Genomic DNA, 21,849 nt, shown 5'->3' with positions numbered 1-21,849 from the left:
TTCCACCTGCCCATTTGCTTGAGGATGATAGGAAGTGGAAGTTCTATGCTTGATCTTGTGATGAGCTAGGAGATCTTCAACTAGGTGGGAGGTGAACTGGCTCCCTTGATCGGTGACCAGCTCTCTTGGATAGCCAAACTTATAGAAGATGTTCTCTCTTAGGAACTCGGCCACTTTTTCTTCTGTTGCTGCTTTGATTGCTTTGGTCTCTGCCCACTTCGTCAGGTAGTCAGTGCACACAATGATGTAGGATCTTTGCCTCGAAGAGGGATTGATTGGACCCACAAAGTCCATGCCCCACTTCTCAAATGGCTCAAGAGTCACTTGAGGTTGGAGAGGCATCTCATCCCTTTGGGTCGGTTTCCCCATTCTTTGGCATTGGTCACACTGGCTGACATATCTTCTGACATCTTGATGAAGTGTGGGCCAATAGTAGCCTGCCTGCAGGATTTTGAAGGCAGTTCTCTTTGCTGCAAAATGTCCTCCACAAGGCCCATCATGACAGGTGAGGAGGATGTCAAAGACTTCCTCCTCCCTTACACAATGCCTTAAGATCTGATCGGGGCCAAGCTTGAACAGATTGCCCCCAATCCATGTAAATGAGGCACTCTTTCTAATGATTTTGCTCTTCTCTTTTGAAGAGAGGTGCGGAGGGAACTGAGCTGAAACAAGGTAGTTTGCTATATCAGCAAACCATGGAGAGAGTACTGAGATAGCAAATAGATGCTCATCAGGCATCTGGTCATCCACCGTCCCATCTTCATCTGCAGACAAATCCAATCTAGACAAGAAGTCAGCAACAACATTTTCTCTCCCTGGTTTATCAACAATGGTTAGATCAAACTGCTGCAATAAAAGTAACCATCTAATAATACGAGCATTCACATCTGGTTTATTCATCAAATATCTAATAGCAGCATGGTCAGTATGTACAAAAGTCTGGTAACCAGTAATATAATGTTGGAACTTGTTCAGTGCATGGACCACAGCTAAGAATTCCTTCTCGGTTACAGTGTAATTCAGCTCTGCTTTGGACAAGTTTTTGCTGACGAAGTAAATGGCATATGGAAGTTTTTGCTCAACTTGTCCTAAGGCTGCACCTATGGCTTTGTTCGAGGCATCAGTGTGGATGTGGAAAGGTAAGGCCCAGTTTGGACCTCTCAGGATTGGAGCTGACACTAACTTGTCTTTTAATTCATTCAAACTCTTCTGACAATCATCAGTCCAATAAAACTCCACATCTTTTGCCAACAGACCGAACAATGGCGAGGCTAGCTTGCTGAAATCTTTAATGAATCTTCGGTAATATCCTGCTAATCCCAAGAAACTCCTAACATCCCTTACCTTTTGTGGAGGTGGAACCTTTTTGATTAGAGCGATTTTGTTAGGATCCACCTGTAACCCTTGGCGAGAGATGGTATGGCCTAGCACAGTCCCTTCAGTCATTAGGAATTCACATTTTTCAGGGCTAAGGGACAAGTTCATCTCGATGCACTTGGTTAGGACTTTTCCCAAGTTGGACAATGCTTCCTGGAAGTTAGCCCCATAAGGAGTAAAGTCATCCATATAGATTTCTACTGCATCATGGACCAACTCCGAGAAGATGCTCAAGACAGCTCTCTGGAAGGTAGCAGGAGCATTGCATAGCCCAAAGGGAAGGACACGGTAGGCAAAGGTACCCCAAGGACAAGTGAAGGTGGTCTTATCTTGGTCTTCCGGGCTGATTTGAATCTGGTTGTACCCGCTAAACCCATCCAGGAAAGAGAAGAACTTCTTTCCTGCCAGTCCATCCAACACTTGATCTATGAAAGGCAGAGGGAAATGGTCTTTCTTGGTAGCTTTGTTCAGCTCTCGGTAGTCTACACAGATTCTCCATTTCCCATTTTTCTTGGGAACCAAGACTAGAGGGGACACCCATTCACTATCTGAGATGGGGTAGATGAATCCAGCATCCAACAGTTTCTGCAATTCTTCCTTGACAATGTCCTTAAGGGCTGGATTCATTCTCCTCTGGGGTTGCCTAACTGGTTTACAATCCTCTTTGATGTATATATGATGGGTACAGACCGAGGGATGGACTCCTTTCATCTCCTTATAGCTCCAATAGGCTACACAACTCCTTCTCCTGGGAAGGAGATAGGGAGGAGCTGATCTTTAATGCTCTCTCAGGGCCGAACTCCACACTTTTGACTCTGGGAGTGACAGGGCTAGTTGTACCACGGTCCACTAAGGTGCCAACTTGGGCATCCTCCACCAACTTCTCTAAAGATAGTGCATTGGAAGGTGGATTCTGGATCAGGGTCTAAATCAAATCATCCTCGGTAGGAGGGTCTCTTCTAGTGGTATCTAGGGTGCACAAAGGTGCAGAGTACACCTCGTCTTCCTCTCCTTCCTCCAACCAGAGTGGTAAATCATGATCTAAAAAAGGTTGGGCAGGAGGGTATAGGACTAGCTGCTTGGACATGGGACCATTTTTGATGGTCATGTTTCCTGCCCGACAACTTATGTAAGCATCTGCAGTAGCTAACCAAGGCCTTCCCAAGATGAGAGGATATCCAGTAAGCTTGGCCTTTGGTTGCAGAACCAGGAAGTCTGCAGGGTATTCCCAAGAATCGATAGAGACCAAGACATCCTCCACAATCCCTTCGGGAGTCACGGTGGAGCGATCTGCTAATTGCAGTACTGTCGAGGTCTTCCTCAAGGAACCTTGAAGATTGAGTTTAAGCATGGTATCCCTAGTCATCACATTGATGGCCGCCCCCAGATCAATCAAGGTGTGGGGGATAATGGTGCCATTGATGTGAACATATACTACAAGACTTCCAGGATCTAGGTAATTTGGGCAGATGACTTGTCCTAGCATAAGGTCAGACAGCTGTCCTATGACATTGATAGTTGAGGCATCTTTCTTCCATCTGCCTGGGTGTTTGAAACACTTCTCCTTAACTAGCTTGTTATATATTGGCACATCCTTGATGGCTTGGAGAAGTGGGATTTTTACACACAATTGCTTGAGCTCACCCAAAAGCTCATCTTCTTCTGGGTTAGGTTGTGTGGTGGCTGTTAGTCTCTCAGGAAAGTGTGGAATAGGCTTTGGTTCACTCTCCTGATGGTTTTCCTCATCCTCTGGGGGAGGAGGTTAGCGATCTGGAAGAGTCTTTCCAGATCTAAGATTGATCTCCTAGATCTCCACAGCATAGGTAGGGCATGAGGTCTCCCCAGTATATACCTGCTGAGCCTGTCTATTGTTGGGGTTCGGGTTCGATTGAGCAGGCATCTGAGGTTGCCTTGGAGGAGCAGGAGGTAAAGGCTGAGGTTGAACTGGTGGTGGAGGCAAAATGGCAGGAGGAGTGTTGTATTGGGGCCTCCACCCCGGCTGAGGTGCATTCCATTGAGGCTGTGGCTGGGTATGTGAGTGATATGGATGAGAAGTAGGTTGAGTGGGGTACTGAGGTGGATAAGACCATGGAGGAGGCATGGACCATGAAGGATGAGCAGGGGGACCCCAGGAAGGCATAGGAGTTGACTGGTTGGGGTTGTAATAGGCTTGAGATGCCCCTTGCATCCCCTGCTGATAAGGTCTAGATCCTTGAGGCCTCCTTTGGTTGATGAAGTAGAGAGGTTCAGTGGGGGCTTCGGTTCCTTGGTACATGGCTTTAAACCCAGGTAAGGTTGGACACTGATTTGTTGGGTGGTCCTCCTCACAAACGAAACACACTTCAACCGAATACAATGGACATTCGTTCTTAGGGTGTCTTCTGGTGCACCTAGGACAGAAGACAGCCAAGGCTCTCTCAGCTTCTTCTTTCTTCTGCTGGATCCTGAATGTGTCCAGATGCATGGCAATGGTCGGTCTCACCTCACTCTTAAGATCTTCTAATTGGTTTGTAAACTCGTGTTTGGAGAAAGGGACACCAGTGGAGAGGAGATTTCCTCTACCTCGTTTTCTAGCTGCCCTGGAATGATTTCGAAACACAGTCTTGATGTCCTCATAAGGCAGTTGGTAAATGTCCCCCCCAGCTAACATGTGAAGGGTGTCTAAGAGATCTTCAGGGACTCCTCGGAGTAGAACCAACTTGAGGGATTCAGGGTCAAGTGTGCACCTGGCCCGTTTATAGCTAAGTTGGAACCTCTCCTCATAATCCTCTAAAGACTCATCATTCCCCATGGTCATTCGAAAGATATCTCCCTTGGTTTCCTTGGACCTACAATAATCCCTATACTTGGTATTGAAGGCTTGCTGCATCTGAGCCCAAGTAGCGATGCTATTCCCAGGTAATCCCATGAACCAGCGTAGTGCTGCATCCTTAAGAGTGGGAGGGAAAAGCTTCAGCTTTTTCTCATCTTCAGTATAGTCATAGGTTCTACAAAGGACAACAAACTCAAACAAGAAGGTATCAGGATCCTCAGTGGTCAGTCCATGGAAGTGAGGCAAGGCGGAGGGGCTAATGTTTTTCATTTTCATATCTCCATTGGTCTCTTGGATGGGGAAAGCTCCTTCTATTCTCTCATCTTCTCTCCTATTATCAGCCATGGCTTTAGATGGAGTGGTTTCTAACTATTCTTCTTCTATAGGGTCTTGGTATATCTCAAGATGTTCACCTATAGGTTCCTCTGGGTCACTGTCACCAAAGAAGAGAGAAGGGTGACTTCGTAATGCGGTGGGGGTGTTGGGTAGGAATTTGCCTGATTTATCTCGGTTCCTACGAGGCATGAAATGGAAAGGACTTTTCTTTTTTGAGTGCTTTTGTTTTTTTCCTTTGGTACCTGCAAAACTGGAACAAAGTGATCTACAACTAACTATATTACTCAAATGAAATTGCGGAATCGGAAAGTTAATCTAGGAAAGCAAGAAATGTTAATCTAGGAAAGCAGGAAATGCTAATCTAGGAAAGCAGGAAATGCTAATCTAGGAAAGCAGGAAATGCTAATCTAGGAAAGCAGGAAATGCTAATCTAGGAAAGCAGGAAATGCTAAGCTACTTTTGCAGAATGGAAATGAAATAAACTACTGAGCAGAAGTAAGAGTACAAAAGTAGAAGAAAAGCAACAATTACTAATACTCTGACGCTTCCCCGGCAACGGCGCCAAAAAGATGGTGAGCTCCAGTATTGTAGCAATAATGCTACAACTCCTGGGGCTTCCTGTCTCTCATTTTATCAACCCGGTAGTTCGTACAAACTTGGAAGCGACGGTGCTATATGCACAAGTACTAGCTCTTGTCGCAGCTGTCACTTGGTCAGCTGGCACAAGTCCGCTAGGGCTCAAGCCAACTTCTATAGGCTCTCAGAAGAAGCTTGCTAATTGATGGATGAAAGCTATTCTCAAAGGAAAACTACTCTACTTGACAAAATGGACTGAAAGCAAATCAAAGCATGTAAACCTAGGAAACCCTAATTTAACTAGTCTAACCTCTACAATGCAAAAAATGTGAATGAAACTTCTACCAATGCTGTTGTTACCTCTAATAAGTGAAAATGCATGGATCTAAACTACTTGCATCATGAAAGATATGTTTTTGTATTTTTCCTTTAAGTGTGTGGAATGATTGTGATCTTGTGCTAACTAGGGTTTGGTTGTGCAGATGGGATGGAGAAGGAAGGAAAGCGTGGGACAGGTTGGGGAGGCTAGGAGAGGTCCCTAGGGATCCTTAGCATCCATCCACAGAGGTTCCTCACATTCAGAAGCTCGGCAACCGAGTGAGTGGTCTCCTACAGGAAGTCTGCAGGGGATCCTATAGGATACTCTGGTTTCTACAGGATGTCTACCAACAGCTACAGGATGACCTACCATGAGTGTTTGGCGTGATGGAGGGGTGATGAAATGGTAGGGGGAGATGTGTAAGGTAGGAATGAGGCTGGTGATGGCTGTAGAAGTGGAGGAATAGGATAGGGAGTGAATGTAGGGAGTAGGTTGGAAGATAGAGGGCTAGGTCAACGAAAGGGCTAGAGAATGGAAGTACGTGAGGAGTGAAAGACTTTGGGAGATAACAGAGCGGAGCAGAGGTCAAAGATGTGTTTGCATGCGTGATCAAGATGGAGGACGAAGTAATGGAACGAGAGAAAGCAGTGTAAATGGAACAAATGCTTGTGACTATCACCAAACCGAAAATGCATTAACTTAGACTACCTGTGCTTATAAATTCAATGAACAGCAATCTAAACGCGAAGGAGAATGTGCATGAAGCTGTGGTAAAGGAGTGTGGTGCAGGTGTGAATCATGTGGAAGCATCTAACATAACGTGACTGTGTTTGCAGCAATCATGGAATAAAGAAATGCGTATTTTTGGTGGTTAGTCATGGACTGCACTCCAATCCCAGATGAGATGGCAGTGAGCCTTAACAACCTTTTTGTTGGAGCTCCAATAGATTGTATCTATCCTCTTCTAACCTAAGCAACTGTAAACCAATTCACCATAAGCAAATCCTATCTAAACTCATGAAAACAACTAAATTAGCAACCTGTAATTCGAATTGCATGTGAAAAGGAAAACTCAAAGTGCTGAAACGAAATGGAAACAACACTATAGCAGAGGGGATCTATGGCTCTCAGGTTGGGCCCTAACTTGAGAGCTATAGTCTCCTTAAGAAAACTCAGAGCTAGATCAAAATCTGCCTTCTTTATTAATAATCTGATGTTATGCCAAATTGGCTTACAAAAAGGAACAAAAACTGAGCTCTAGCTCGTACTTTCCAATTACAAGAGTAATGCCAAGGTTCAAAAAGCTTCTCTACAAGGCTACGGCCTCAGTATTTATGCAAAAACGACTATCCAATAGGTGTCCTTGATTTTAGGAGCTCGGCTGTCCAACTAGAGTTCAACTGCAGATCCTGTAGGACGGTCATAACTGCTGTTCCTGTAGAGCAGTTTATAACTGTTGTTCCTGTAGAACAGCTGGCTGCTTCTAAGCTCGGAGGGAAGATGGATTGGAGCTCGGAGTTCTTGGTGGGAATCACGAGGAATGTCCCCAAGACCGTGGACATCCTCTCCTAAAAACCAGCAATGCCACCTCATTGCCTCCTTGTCTCCTTTTCACGTGGTCTTTTCTCCCTTTTAATGCAAAAAACCTGAAATCATAATGCATTAGTCACGTAGATAAAGTGTCTACCCTTATTCCTACAAACAACATGAATAAACTAAGAAATGAATGCATAAGCAGTAAAAAGTGAATGGTTTGAGCAAATAGAATAGGCTAAAATGAGCCCGAATTGTACCAAAATTGGGGCTCATCAGCCACCATAAAACCTTTGACTTCCATTCCTTTTTCTGGATAGGTGGCATCGCTCCAAGTGTAATCCCATGATTGTTTCCATCTCTACCAAATTAGAGAGTGCACCCTTCTATCCGATGAAGTGCCTTGAAGCACTACAATCAATATGCCAGATTCCCAAAGAATCTGAAGGAGAGGGACAATACAAGATAACACTTATTTATCAGAAAAAATATTTGACTCTTCTTACTTGGGGTTTGAAGAGTCAGTCGTGTCTTTGATTACTTGCATCTTTGTCATTCAGACACTCCTTCGCATAACGACCGAACTCATAACCAAGACATCTACCTTTCCTTCCACCCTTAGATCCAAACTTCCCAATGAAGTGATCTTAGGGTATGCGATCAGAAGTTCTGCTGCGCCATTCTGATAATATGCTCTGCTTCGACTTCACCCTAAGTGAATTGTGAAGAACCCATTGATCCTTTTGTCTTTGGTGATTGCTATTTCACTCTTACTTGGGCATTGTCTTCACCTCAGCTCTGATAACATGTTAATTTTGGGTATGTTCTATGCTGGAGCAATTTATTTAATTTCTTTTCCATATTAGCAATCACATCAGTGTAAAGTAAACTACAGATAGAACATAAATATAAATCGCAGAAGACAAGCCAAGACAAGAGGACACAAGATGTGGCGTAAGCCAAGGACAAACCCCACAATGTGTGGGGAAACCCTTTGATCAAATCTTCTTTTATCTTCAAAGTTCAGCAAAGAAAGAGAGAGAGAGAGAAAATACATTTACAACAGAAGTCAACACTTTGACTTATCTGGATCTGAGCATAGATCATTTCTTATAATGATGAGATCAGTTGAAGACATTCCGCTTCAACTGAATCTCCTAGGTGATGACTTCACCTATCCATTTCGTTCATCCACTACACCTTACCATGTAGCATCATCATGCTGCATCATGCATCTTCATGCTGCTCATGATCACTATGCTGCCCATACATCAAGTTGTCCATGACTTCATACATCATGCTGCTCATGCATCATCATGCTTCATGCTGCCTGTTAGCTCTGCTATGCTATGAACAGAAGGCCCAAAATTGGATCCATATCTGTTCTAAAAGTCTCCAAATTTTCTTAAGAATCTTCCCAAGGGACAAAAAGTATGCTCCAAAGGTACTCCCTCAGTCTTCAAAAGTGCTTAAGATCATCCATCGATAGAAAAAAACAAGGGAGGAGAGCCCTTGGAAGGGCAAAAATACACTATCTGGAGGCCTAAAACACTCTAAAACCATGAAAAAACCCACAGGCGCAAGCTTAAAGAATGGTTGCATAGTAGCCATTAGATCTGGCATATCAACGGTCTACATCGCATCAGCAGATCGCTATTGGAAAAAACCGAAGGAGGGCTTAAGGGTGGACGTGACACTACTGATCAGCGATCGCCAATGATCGGATCGATGGAGGCGAATTGGCACTATCGGCACAGACAATATTGCAATGAGAGATTGCGATTGGCGATTCAATGTGGACCGTCGATTGCACGCACAAATCAACAGCCCACATTGCATCGACAGATCGCAATCGGGAAAACCAAGGGGTACAACCTTTACATGTATATGTGCATGATGCGATAAGACCCGGACCTGATGGGTTTCCGGAATGAAATTGTTTAAATATTTGAAGTCTGGAGGGAGGCCTTTTTTATGTATTTCCCCTGTTTTTTAGGTATTTCAAGGAGCAAAGGGACCAGGCTGAGTGCGACATGCATCAACGACCCAAGGGCAGACCCGATAGATAATTAAACCATACTTGAGGACTTTTGAAGTCTGAAAGAAGAAGAATGGGCGGGATTTCTCAGTGTTACAACGTTTTCTGTATACAACAGAAAACAATCATTATTAAGCATTTTTCAAGAGATCACAAAGGCCCGAATAGCCATCCCATCACCTAAAAGAGGCCGAGAGACAGAGACAGAAGGTTGGAAGTGGAAAGGTGACAACACAACACGATGCAGCCCACAACAGAGGTGATCAAGGAGCATAGACAGTGCAACATAGTCATTTCCTACTCCCAAAAGGACAAAGGTGGCCAGTGTTCACCACTTCGCGCAGTTACTCTTCAACCACCACATTCAACAAACAGGATGGCCGAGAAGGGAAAGGACAAGACTCGGGTAGATCAGCACATCGAACAGTTAAGGGATTTCATCCTTTACGACACTCCACGTGCTCGAGGAGTACAACAGAGCATCCGAGAAGATCAATTTTGTTCATTGAAGCACGCAGATTGTAGCAGAGACGCCATCAGTCAATTAGAGCGGTTGGTGGTCCATTATGGCCCCTCCACACATAGAACAACAGAATATCTTTGTAATCAAACTCTATATATACCCAGAAAACAGATGTAATCAGGGTTGATGGTTGTAATTTTGATGTAAGGTTCAACTTCTGGAGACTGTAACTACTTTGATAATTGCAACGTCTGGTCTTCATTTTCAGCTAATACAAGATCCTTTTGTTGTTAATTGCTCACTTTCCATTTCTACTCTGTTCTAGGTTGTGCCTGTTATGCATTTGTTCATGTGCTCTTGATATTTAGCATTAGAGGGGCTGTCATCCCACCTCTGTGTTGAAGTCTAGTATGTATCATTGAATGTGTTATGCAGGTTTCTGTTTACTTAATGCTAGAGAGCTGTCATCCTATCTGTGCATTAGCAAATAGATTTGCAGACCTCTTTACTGGTTGCAGACGACCATTGCATGGTCTTGTGCATCTGTTGGTGTGGTCAGTGTTCTCCACATTAACCTAATCCTCAAATTGTGAGTAATTGGTGGTCTAAAGCCTTGTAGTTTGGGGGTGTTCACCCATGTCTGGAGTTAAGCATAGTAGAAGTGGTTATCTGGCTTGGACAAGCATCCTTCCTTCCATTCATCCATTCCCAACATTTAGTTGAGTTTCTATTGTTCCCGAGCATCTCCAAGATACAACCTAGGAGAGTTTCTTGGGGTGATAACATTAATTGGCACTGTTTCCGGGGAGAGGAGATTGAAGCTCAGCTTCCCTAGGAAAATGACATAGTTCCAAATTTTGAGGATAGACAGAGTCTGAGCACATTTCTAGTTTTAATCATCTATCTGGCAACTTCACTAGAGGAAGACCAACCTTTGGCGACTCCACATTATAGTCCTGGCTCAGTTTGTGAGACACACTCGTAGAAATCCTCAGAAATCACCATCTGTTCTAGTGCCTGACCCTAAGAAGATCGTTAAGCAGAAGAAAACTTTGTAGAAAGGAGCATCAGGATTAGGTAAGCCCAAAAAATCCCATGTATCTCTGCTAGTGAAGAAATACCTTCAGAGATTCATAGAGCTCCTTGTTCAATAAGTCCCCCATATAGTCCATCAGTGCCCTCTTGCTCTGTTGTTCATTTCTCAGCCTTCTATCATCCAAACGACCTATACCCTTCCACCTTTCCCAGTCATGGCAGGCCAGCAAGCACCCACAAAGATTGAAAGAATCATAGCTGCTAGATATGGACCCTTGGTCTTGCTGGTTCCTTTAAATGCCATGCCTGCAGGAGATTATCAGAAATATATGCCTAAGTTTATTAGTGCAGAGGGAGTATCAACTGAAGAACACCTTGAGTCTTTCTATAGTTATGCTGATAACTTAGACATTAGTGAAAATGATGTGTGGATGAGGGTTTTTGTCCAAAGCCTAGATGGAGAAGCTAGAAAATGGTTCAGAGAATTAACCCCTAGGTCTATAGCAGACATTGAGGCCTTAGATGATGTGTTCCTAAAGCATTGGGGGGATAAGAAAGATATACTCTATTATCATACTAAATTTGTGAACTTGTAGAGGGAAAATGGTGAACTGTTGTCTAATTTCAACAAGAGATTCAACCATTTGTACAATAGAATACCATATGAAGTGAAACCTACCCCTACTTCTGCTATGCTTACTTATGCCAATGCCTTCGATTCTCATTTCTGTTTGCTACTCAGGGAAAGAAGATGTGCTTCTTTGGCTGATATGCAAGATGCAGCCTTTGAAGTAGAATCAAACATCATGGCTGCAGAGAGGCTCGGAGGTAATGCTGATAGGAGAAGACAGGGAGGAGAGCTCTCATCATCCTCAGATCCTAAGATCAATAAATTGGCCAGGATGATAGAGTCATTAGCCTCTAAAGTTTCCAAATTAAAGGCTGAGCAGCATTCTGAGGAAGCAGGAGCTCCTAGTACCTTTGCTCTTCCAAAGCCAAATCTATATAGAGGAGCAAAGGAGCAGTTGCAGATTTTGCAAAGAAATAAAGATGCAAACGAAGACAAAAGGGTGAAGACCCTTTTTCAGAGTATAGTCATGGAGGAAGAGCATTTTGAAGAAGAGGAGGAGGTCCATGGTTTGGAAGATAAGGGCAGTGCCCCTTTCTTAACTAGAGCTGCCTATGAAGAATCATTATCCAGAGGCACTACTCGTGAGTTTGTTGTACCTGCAGAACAACAAGCTTATCAGCAGAAGCAACTAGCAGCAGGTCCCACCATCCTCAAAGAATCTGAGCCTAAAGCCAACCCAGCTTTCAATGACTATGCAGATCTACAAATTGACCCGCCTACTATTATCCCCAGTCCAGTGATCAAAAAGGGAGAAGAAAGCTCCCCATCATCTTATGTTTCTCTGTCTGCTCAAGTGACAATCCCTCATAATTGCCCATTAGGCACTGAAGCAGGCCAGAATTCAATGCCCAAGGCTGATATGGATAATATCTGTCTTGATATTCCGAAGCCTGCCCAGTTGGCCTCCACACAGCTTGAAAGGGCAGTTTGCCAGATCACAGAGGAAGAGGATGCACAATTTTGGGACACCTCCTTGGATGTGGACTGTTCTAAGGAAAATGCATGAGAAAATGAAGTCCTTGTGTCCCCCGCACAAGAGTACAGTGGTTCACCATTCATATTGATTGTGTAGGCCACAAATGACACAGACAAGTACACAGCAATCATTATTATTCAGCAGGTGTACAAAGGCTCCCATGAAGAACATCCAAGGATGAGAGCATACAGAGAGGGGATGAAGTATAAACCTTCTCTACCTGATAAGATCAAATGCCCTAAACTCTTTGAGGTAGAGGATCAAATCAACCCAATTTTGTAGATTTTTGATGAACCAGCTCACAGGCCGGCTGAGAGGAGGAGAAACAGTTTTGATGGTCTAGTAGATGGCTAGTTTTTGAATATTTATGTTGTTTAAGGTTTTCGAACCTTAATGATTGCAAGCATGTTCTTTTACAAGTTTTAGCGTAGACTTAATTAGACTCCATGCCCAATGGAATACTATGCAATGTTTTTAAGCTTGTTTGTATGAAGGCATTAATCTGAAAGTTCTTGAGACCTCACAGGGAGGATCTCATCCCTAGAAGGAGCCAGTGTTAGCTCTACTATGATATGAACAGAAGGCCCAAAATTGGATCCATATCTGTTCTAAAAGTCTTCAAATTTGCTTAAGAATCTTCCCAAGGGACCCAAAGTATGCTCTAAAGGTACTCCCTAAGTCTTCAAAAGTGCTTAAGATCATCCATAGATCGAAACAAACGAGGGAGGAGAGCCATTGGAAGGGAAAAACTACACTACCGAGAGGCCTAAAACACTCTAAAACCATGAAAAAACCCACAAGCGCAGGCTTAAACAATGGTTGCATAGTAGCCGTTAGATCTGGCAGATCAATGACCTACATCACATCGGTGGATCGCTATCGGCAAAAACCAAAGGAGGGCTTAAAGGCGGATGTGACACCTTCGATCAACGATCGCTGATGATAGGATCGACAGGTCGCAATCGATGGAGGCGAATTGGTGTTATCGGCACAGACAATATTGCAATGAGCGATCGCAATCGGCGATTCAACATGGACCATTCATTGCGTGCATAGATCAAAGGCCCACATCGCATCAACGGATCGCAATTGAGAAAACCAAGGGGCATAGCCTTTACATGTATATGTGCGCGATGCGATAAGACCTGGACCTAATGGGTTTCAGGAATGAAATTGTTTAAATATTTGAAGTCCGAAGGGAGGCCTTTTTTATGTATTTCCCCTGTTTTTCAAGTATTTCAGGGAACAAAGGGACCAGACTGAGTGCGACATGTAACAGCGACCCAAGGGCAGAGCCAATAGATAGTTAAACCATACTTGAGGAGTTTTGAAGTCCGAAAGAAGCAGAATGGGTGGGATTTCTTAGTGTTACAATGTTTTCTGTATACAACAGAAAACAATCATTATTAATCATTTTTCAAGAGATCACAAAGGCCCGAATAGCCATCCCATCACCTAAAATAGGCCAAGAGATAGAGACAGAAGGTTGGAAGTGGAAAGGCGACAGCACAACATGATGCAGCCTGCAAAAGAGGTGATCAAGGAGCATAGACAATGTAACATAGTCATTTTGTACTCCCAAAAGTATTAAGGTGGCCAGTGTTCACCACTTCGTGCAATTACTCTTCAACCACCGCATTCAACAAACAGGATGCCGAGAAGGGGAAGGACAAGACTCGGGCAGATCAGCACATCCAGCAGTTAAGGGATTTCATCCTTTACGACACTCCACCTACTCGAGGAGTATAACAGAGCATCTGAGAAGATCAATTTTGTTCATTGAAGCACGCAGATTGTAGCAGAGACGCCATCAGTCAATTAGAGTGGTTGGTGGTCCATTATGACCCCTCCACGCATAGAACAGGAGAATATATTTGTAATCAAACTCTATATATACCCAGAAAACAAATGTAATCAGGGTTGATGGTTGTAATTTGGATGTAAGGTTCAACTTCTGGAGACTATAACTACTTTGATAGTTGCAGCATCTAGTCTTCATTTTCAGCTAATACAAACTTCTTTTACTGTTAATTACTCACTTTCCATTTCTACTCTGTTCTAGGCTGTGCCTGTTATGCATTTGTTCATGTGCTCTTGATAGAGGGGCTCTCATCCCACCTTTGTGTTGAAGTCTAATATGTATCATTGAATGTGTTATGCAGGTTTCTGTTTACTTAATTCCAGAGAGCTGTCATCCTATCTGTGCATTAGGAAATAGATTTGCAGACCTCTTTACTAGTTGCAGCCTGCCATCACATGGTCTTGTGCATCTGCTGGTGTGGTCATTATTCTCCATGTTCACCTAGTCCTCAAACTGTGAGTAATTGGTGGTCTAAAGCCTTGTAGTCTGGGGGTGTTCACCCATGTCTGGAGTTAAGCATAGTAGAAGTGGTTATCTGGCTTGGACAAGAATCATTCCTTCCATTCATCCATTCCCAAGATTTAGTTGAGTTTGTAATGTTCCCGAGCATCTCCGAGATACAACCTAAGAGAGTTTCTTGGGGTGATAACACTGCCCATGTTGCCCATGATACCCTTCTGTTGCTTTATTATGGAGTCCATATACATATCAGCCTTAGCTGCTTGCTATGGCTTGCAACCTAGCAAAGTAGCTAGGCTATAGTTCCACGTAATCCCATTATGCATAGCATATTGGTATTCTTCCAATACCATGACTGCATTTACTTCTTCATCACTGCGGCTTGATGACAGTGGTCCATTAATGACTACCTAACTAGTGTATATATAACCATGACTGCTGAGCGTATATACATGTCCAGTGTATATATATAACCTATGTACTACAACGTATATTGTCCAGCGATTACTGCTCATCGTAGGTGCAGTCCAGCATATATATAAAGACCATACATATCGAGACCATATATACTTCTGTAGCGAGATCATACATATTAAGACCATATATACTTCTGTAGCGAGATCATCCATATTAAGACCATATATACTGCTAGAGCAAGATCATACATATCGAGACCCTGTCATATAAAGCTGATGCCATACATCTGTGTATCAATTTTCACACCTGAGCAATATCATATACCATCACAGTATTGTGTTCATATGCCAATGAGGGATGTAATCATATGCCATTATAATCAGGGATATCATGCGAATGTCATACCGCATCAGAGAGACGAATGTGAGACAATATACCAAAGCGATTGTATAAAACCTCCGCGGCCTCAGTGAATATACATAAGAGACATTTGCATACTCTGTGAGTATATTTAAGAGTCTTTGGCATCTTCTGCATGTATATATATAACCTCTGCGATGTGTACCGGACCTCTATGACTTATATAACTCCTCTGCAATGTGTACAAGACCTACGCAACTAATATAACTCCTCTGCGATGTGTAGAAGACTTGTGTGATTTGAATTGATTCCATAACATGATGTGTGAACTCCAAAATGTGAGGTCATTATCCATAGATGTGAGAGTCCTGTAGCAAGCTAATCCATAGAGGCAAGAGTTCTGAAGTGTTAATGTTGCTTCATTACGCTGGCTTCATAACTGCGTATAGATCCATATTATATGACTACGTTGTATGCCTACATGTAGAGTATAGGGCATGTTGTACGTGTAACATGATTGCTGCATTGTATGCCTGTGTGTAGTAGGGCTAGCTGTGCGTGTAAAATGTTTCTTGCGTATATAGCTAGGGTATCATCCACATATAAGCTATGGCATCATCCAGTGTGTCTTCTTGTGTGTCTCTCCTTCACCAAAAACCCAAGACGTGGTGAGGAGAAGATCACATGAAGAGTGTATCTCTAATGACTCAAAATCCTCTCTTATTTATACTAAAAGCATAAGGTTGAATAGACATGACGTGTGGGCTTCTAGAGCCTACATAAGAGCTAGTCAGCTTGATAATAATTACATAAACAAAATAAATTCATATCTCTATAAATACTTATCGGAATCGGATGATCTTTGGATCAATCCTACACCTCTAGACGAGAGGGATCCAATAAAAATATCAGATGCCATAAATAAGCTGACCCACATGGAGTTTGGCCCTAGTTTCCAATTTAACAACTATTCTAGACACTTTGCAATAGATTGGGATGGTACATGCCTGAGGTTTCCATTTTCTTCTCACAAAATTTGTAGGTGACATATAAATGGTCAACCTATGCCTAGGTTTCACTAGAGTGATCTTTGAATGATACTACCTCATGTTGAATGGGTTAAACGTTATGGGAATAACACATAGATCTAAGTGGCAGTTTAGCTTATGGAATAAGAATTGAATTCCCCACAAGCTTGGACCACCAGATGTAACATATTGTCTTGTCATACCAAAATGGCCCCATGTAGGCACTTGGATGGTTCACAATGATTCACACAGTTTGTTACTCATGTTGGTCTTACGTTGATTATTGCATTCTTTGTAGGAGTACCTTTGTTGCATAAGTGCTTGTTAGAAAATCCGAAAGGCAGAAATATTTTCTTATTCTTGATAATTACTTGTGATCTTCTTGATTTATTATTATGATTCTTTATATCTTCTTTTGGTTCATCAAGCAATTACCAAAGCAATATCACATAAAACTATGGACACCATATGTAGGTACTATTCCAGGAAAAAACCCCCCTCGAGGGGAAAACCCAGTCAAGAAAATTGTTCCTTTCAGTAGTATTATTTTGAGACTCTTCACCCTAGACAAAGACTAGACCTTCCCTCCACACCAATTCAGCCTACCAGATCTTCAATCTCTTTCCAACAACTTTGACTAGGTGGTAGCTTCCAGCATCAGTGAAACTTGGAAGACTTCGATCTCCCAATCTAGGAAACGAAATAGAGAGAGAGAGAGGCACCAACATTTAATTTTTTTTCGTCTCCTTAGACTCCACCCAACTTGAACTTCTTTTGGATACCTGCCTTTAGACTTCACACTTTTGAGATTCGTTATAGATATCAAACTTTCTTGAGATGAAGTCTTCTAAATGAATTTGACTTGCTCCTATTTATAGGCTTCAATGGAGGTCAAATTGATGTCCTTAGGTTGACTTGATCTCTGCTAGGTTGACTTGATGTGGAGGATACATGAATTATATTTGACTCAATACTCAACCTTTTTACATGATTCAAAAACCTAGGAAGGGTCTCTTTAAAAGTGCAATGACTCTATTGACTGAGAATAAATCCTAGAAGTCCTCAATGGGGTCTTTGACCTAAAACATGGCAACCCAAGCATGAAACCCATGCTTAAATAATTCACGATAATAATAATAATAATAATAATTTTCTTTATTCTTTTGACAAGTACATTATAAGATAACTCAAATACATTAAATGAAGACATATCTTATATACATTTTCCATCACTCCCTCTTAACTAGGGAGGTATTCATCATATACAAGTACAATGGAAGATCCCAAAATATATGAAATATGAAGAACTTTAGGCAGTGTAATTCCATGGATGAGATTCCTAACCAGGAAAATCTATCGATTGGTCTCTCAACAACTACAGCAACGGAATTCCACAGAATAGATTCCTGACTAGGGAAATATATCCAAGTGAGAATTGTTGGGAAAAATACTGCGGGGGGTGAATTAGTATTTGAAGACCATTAACCTTTTCAATTTCATATCCTGATTTTTGTGTGTTACTTTACTGAAGGTAACTTGCATGTGTACGTGACTATTATTCATACAACTAGCGTATATCCAGTCAAACATAATTTTTAGTTAATACATTTTATGTTTATCTTAAGCCAATGCATCATTACTTCATTCAACATTATATAAATAGTAACCATGTGTAGTAAGAAAAAAATAAACCACCACACATGAACACCAAGATTTAACATGGAAACCCAATGTGGGAAAAAACTACCGTTGTTGTCATCTCTATCTTCTATTTAATAAAAATAAATACTTATTACAATATTGTACTTTCGTAGACTCGTACCAGCATGTAGGCACCCACATGCATAAGGCTACAACCTTCGCTCGTTCTCCAGATCCTACTGGAAGGGAACTCCAACCTCCTGATCTCATTTACCATCACCCAACGAAAGGGAGATCCAACCCCCTAATATGATTTACTAGCTAGCATTGGAAGGAAGCTTCAACTCCCTCATTAAAGGTTCCAATCTTCAACACCTTCAGGGACCATGTTTCAAATTTTTTTAATTTGATCCACCTACTTCAAATCATTACAACTGTATGCCACGTTTCATCAAATTTTCAGACTAGAACCACTACCAACATTTAAGCCCAAAACCAATTATCAAAACTAAAATTGATCTCTGCAACAAATCACTCAATCATCATCTAAAATAACCAATCTCTCACCCAACTGCATCAACCCAATCACTGAATCAAATGAATCAACCAAGACTTAAACAACCAATTGAAACCCAAATCAATCAACTTAAATAACTAGAACAGTAAGATCACTGTAACCAGCATACTAATCAGCATACTGCACATCACAGAAACCAGATTTTGTTACTGCAAACCCTGATCAACCATATATCAGAATATATACGCTACTTTACAGAAATAAACTCGCGTGTGTACGCGCTTTTCATAAAGCATACCCACGTATAGATGTTGAAATATTGAATCCTGAAAGTGAACCACTGTCATCCTGAACTAAACACTGTGTGATACACAAAACCACTGCATCATTCTGAAATAACCACAAAAGCTTCATTGAAATTAAATCACAAACATATAGTATCTTCAACATTCTTCAATCAGTGAATTCATCTTTTAAACATTACTATTAAGCCCAGATCATTAAGAAGACTTTGTTGACAGATAGTAGAGAACATAGAAAGACTGATTAAACTGATCAAATAGCCTTTTCATCAAAACCTTAGTTTATGTATGCTCTTTCCTCAAAGAATATCCATGTGTATTCGCAATTTTCAGTTAATAAGCCCACGTATAGATCAGGGAATATATGTGACTTACCAGTATCACAACATGTGTGTACGCACCTTTCAGGCTATAACACCCGCATATAGATCTAGAATTTCTAACTCAAACCTTCGTTACAACACAAAACTTTATACATACCGAGATCTCGGCATACACAGAAAAATAATGCATCAAGTCACTATCAACATAGATCAAATCTCCTCATAATCAAGACTGTCATCTTAGATCTATTGGATCTGATCCATCATCAAATTCCTGGGTGCATACTTAGTTTTAGATCAAGAAAAACATCAATAACCCATTACATGTATATTTGCTTCAGATCTAATTATTCATGAAACATTCATCACTTTCACACCCTATCACTTTGATCTTCATCTCCTTATATAACTTAGCCCTTATCTAATAGCATAGGTCAAATTCATACTCCAGATGATGGTTTTCTTAGATAGGATCAAAACATCCATTGTTGGGCTCAATACCATGGGGCAATATCATGGTAAGGACCCTTGGTATTTATAATCCCATGGTGCGGAAACTATATGCACATTTTCTTCTTCATACCCATGTGTGTACGCAGCGTTGATTAACAGAACCCGCGTATAGATCTTGAAATTTCAACTTTGTCTTTCCTCTGCCTTTGAACTGATATGCCCTTGACAAAATTCTTTATCACATGTAGACACATCAAGTTGACATCTTCATCAAGTATGTTTCCATCAAAGGAAAACTCATCAAGTAGGTTTCCATCAAGGACAACACATTAGTCATAATGCCAAAAATCTCCCTCTTTGGACTTGATGGCAACCACTTTTGTGTTTGGTCACCACCACCCATAGATACCTATAAAACACATCAATATAAGCACCAAGTTTTTTCAAACACCAAGTTACTCTCTCCCTTTGACATCAAGGGAAAATGGATGAGCAATGTTGAATGAAGGCTTCTGTATATCTGAACTATTGAGTATGAACATTGAAGACTGACCATGCTCCCACTGAGCACATGCTAAAATTTCTGAAGGATGTACAATCGAGTATATGAATCTATGACTTGTATGACTTGTCCTATCACCAAGGAATTAAACTTACATCAATCACCCAATCACAGTGGGTTTACATATTTGACATCATTATTACATCAACTATGCACAAAGGGGTTACAAATTACATCACATGTCCAAAAGGACTTGACCACAGTAGTCCATACACGACTGAATTTTACAATGAGTACATCATAGGTGTTGTCAGGCTAGATAGTAACTCCTCAAAGGAAAATTGATTCATATATCATATTCCTTCAGTTGGTATTTATTATATACATGAGGGAGAGACTGTTCACTTCATCTCCTAATGACTGTTCATATTAATTATTATTATTTACATTATATTCACCCAATCCTGATGATTATGTGTCAACGTTCCCCCCTTAATCTGAAGGGATGTTGGTGAGTCCAAGCATCATTCTGAATCGTTCAAGCTTTTCTCTTCCAAGTGCTTTGGTGAAGATGTCAACAATTTGCTCATTAGTGGAACAATGACAGAGATGGATTGTTTTGGCCTCAACATGATGTCGAATCAGATGATATTTGGTATTGATGTGCTTCGTTCGATCATGGAACTTTGGGTTCTTGGCCAACTTTATTGCAGAGGTATTGTGAATCATGAGTGGAGTTGATTGTAGTTGTTTTACCTGCAAATCTTCAAGAATTTTCTTGAGCCACACAATTTCTTTTGTTGCTTCAGCTATTGCCACGTATTCTGCTTCTATTGTGGAATCTTATGGAACTGATTGTTTGTGTTATCTCCAGGAGACAGCTCTTGATCCAAGACTCATATCATATCCTGAAGTAGATATCCTAGTTTCTTTGTCTCCATTGAAGTCTGAATCAATGTATCCAATAAATCTGAAGTCGTCTACCTGTGTATACTTGATTCCAAAGTATTTAGTTCCCTTCAAGTACCTTAGAACTCTTTTTGCAACAGACCAATGTCCCTCACAAGGCTTTTGCATAAACCTGGAGAGGATTCCAACAGCAAACGAAATGTCTGGTCTGGTAGTAGTTAGGTAGTTAAGACTTCCTACAAGCTGTCTATAATTTGTTGCATCCTCAAATTCTTTTCCTTCAATAGATGTGAGCTTTAAGTTTTGTTCCATTGGAGTAGTAAGAGGATTGAATTCTGCCATGCCAAACTTGTTCAATAGATCTCCAATGTATTTCTTTTGAGAAATAAATATGGACTTCAGATGTTGGGTTACTTCAATACCAAGATAGTAATGAACATAGCCCAAATCAGTCATTTGAAAACTTTTCCCCAATTCCTTCTTTATGGATACAATGTATCTTTCATTGTTCCCTATCATCAAAAGATCATCTACATATACCACAAGATATACAACTATTTTGCCAACTTTCTTGACAAATAAAGTTGCATCATCAAGATCATAATGTTTGAAATTGAGTTTTAGAAGATGCTCAGTTAGTTTTTCATATCAGGCTCACGGTGCTTGTTTGAGGCCATACAAGGACTTCAAAATTTTGCATACTTTATGTTCATGTCCATTCACAACAAATCCTTTAGGCTGGGACATAAAAACATTCTCTTTTAGATCTCCATTCAAGAAAGCATTTTTACATCCATTTGATGGACCTTCCAACCGTTCTGAGCTATTAGGGCAAAGAGTGTCTGGATGGTAGCCCATTTTGTTGTGGGGGCAAAAGTCTCCTCATAATCGACCCCTTCCTTCTATGCAAAACCTTTTGCCACAAGCCTAGCTTTGTGCTTGTCAAATGAGCCATCAGCTTTATACTTGTTCTTGTAGACC

Source organism: Pinus tabuliformis, chromosome 9, assembly GCF_031772625.1.
Source record: "Pinus tabuliformis cultivar Carrire ecotype Pingquan chromosome 9, CPIR1, whole genome shotgun sequence".
Classification (NCBI taxonomy): Eukaryota; Viridiplantae; Streptophyta; class Pinopsida; order Pinales; family Pinaceae; genus Pinus; species Pinus tabuliformis.
The sequence above is the reverse complement of the archived record's forward strand: the minus strand, read 5'-3'. Positions refer to the sequence as shown.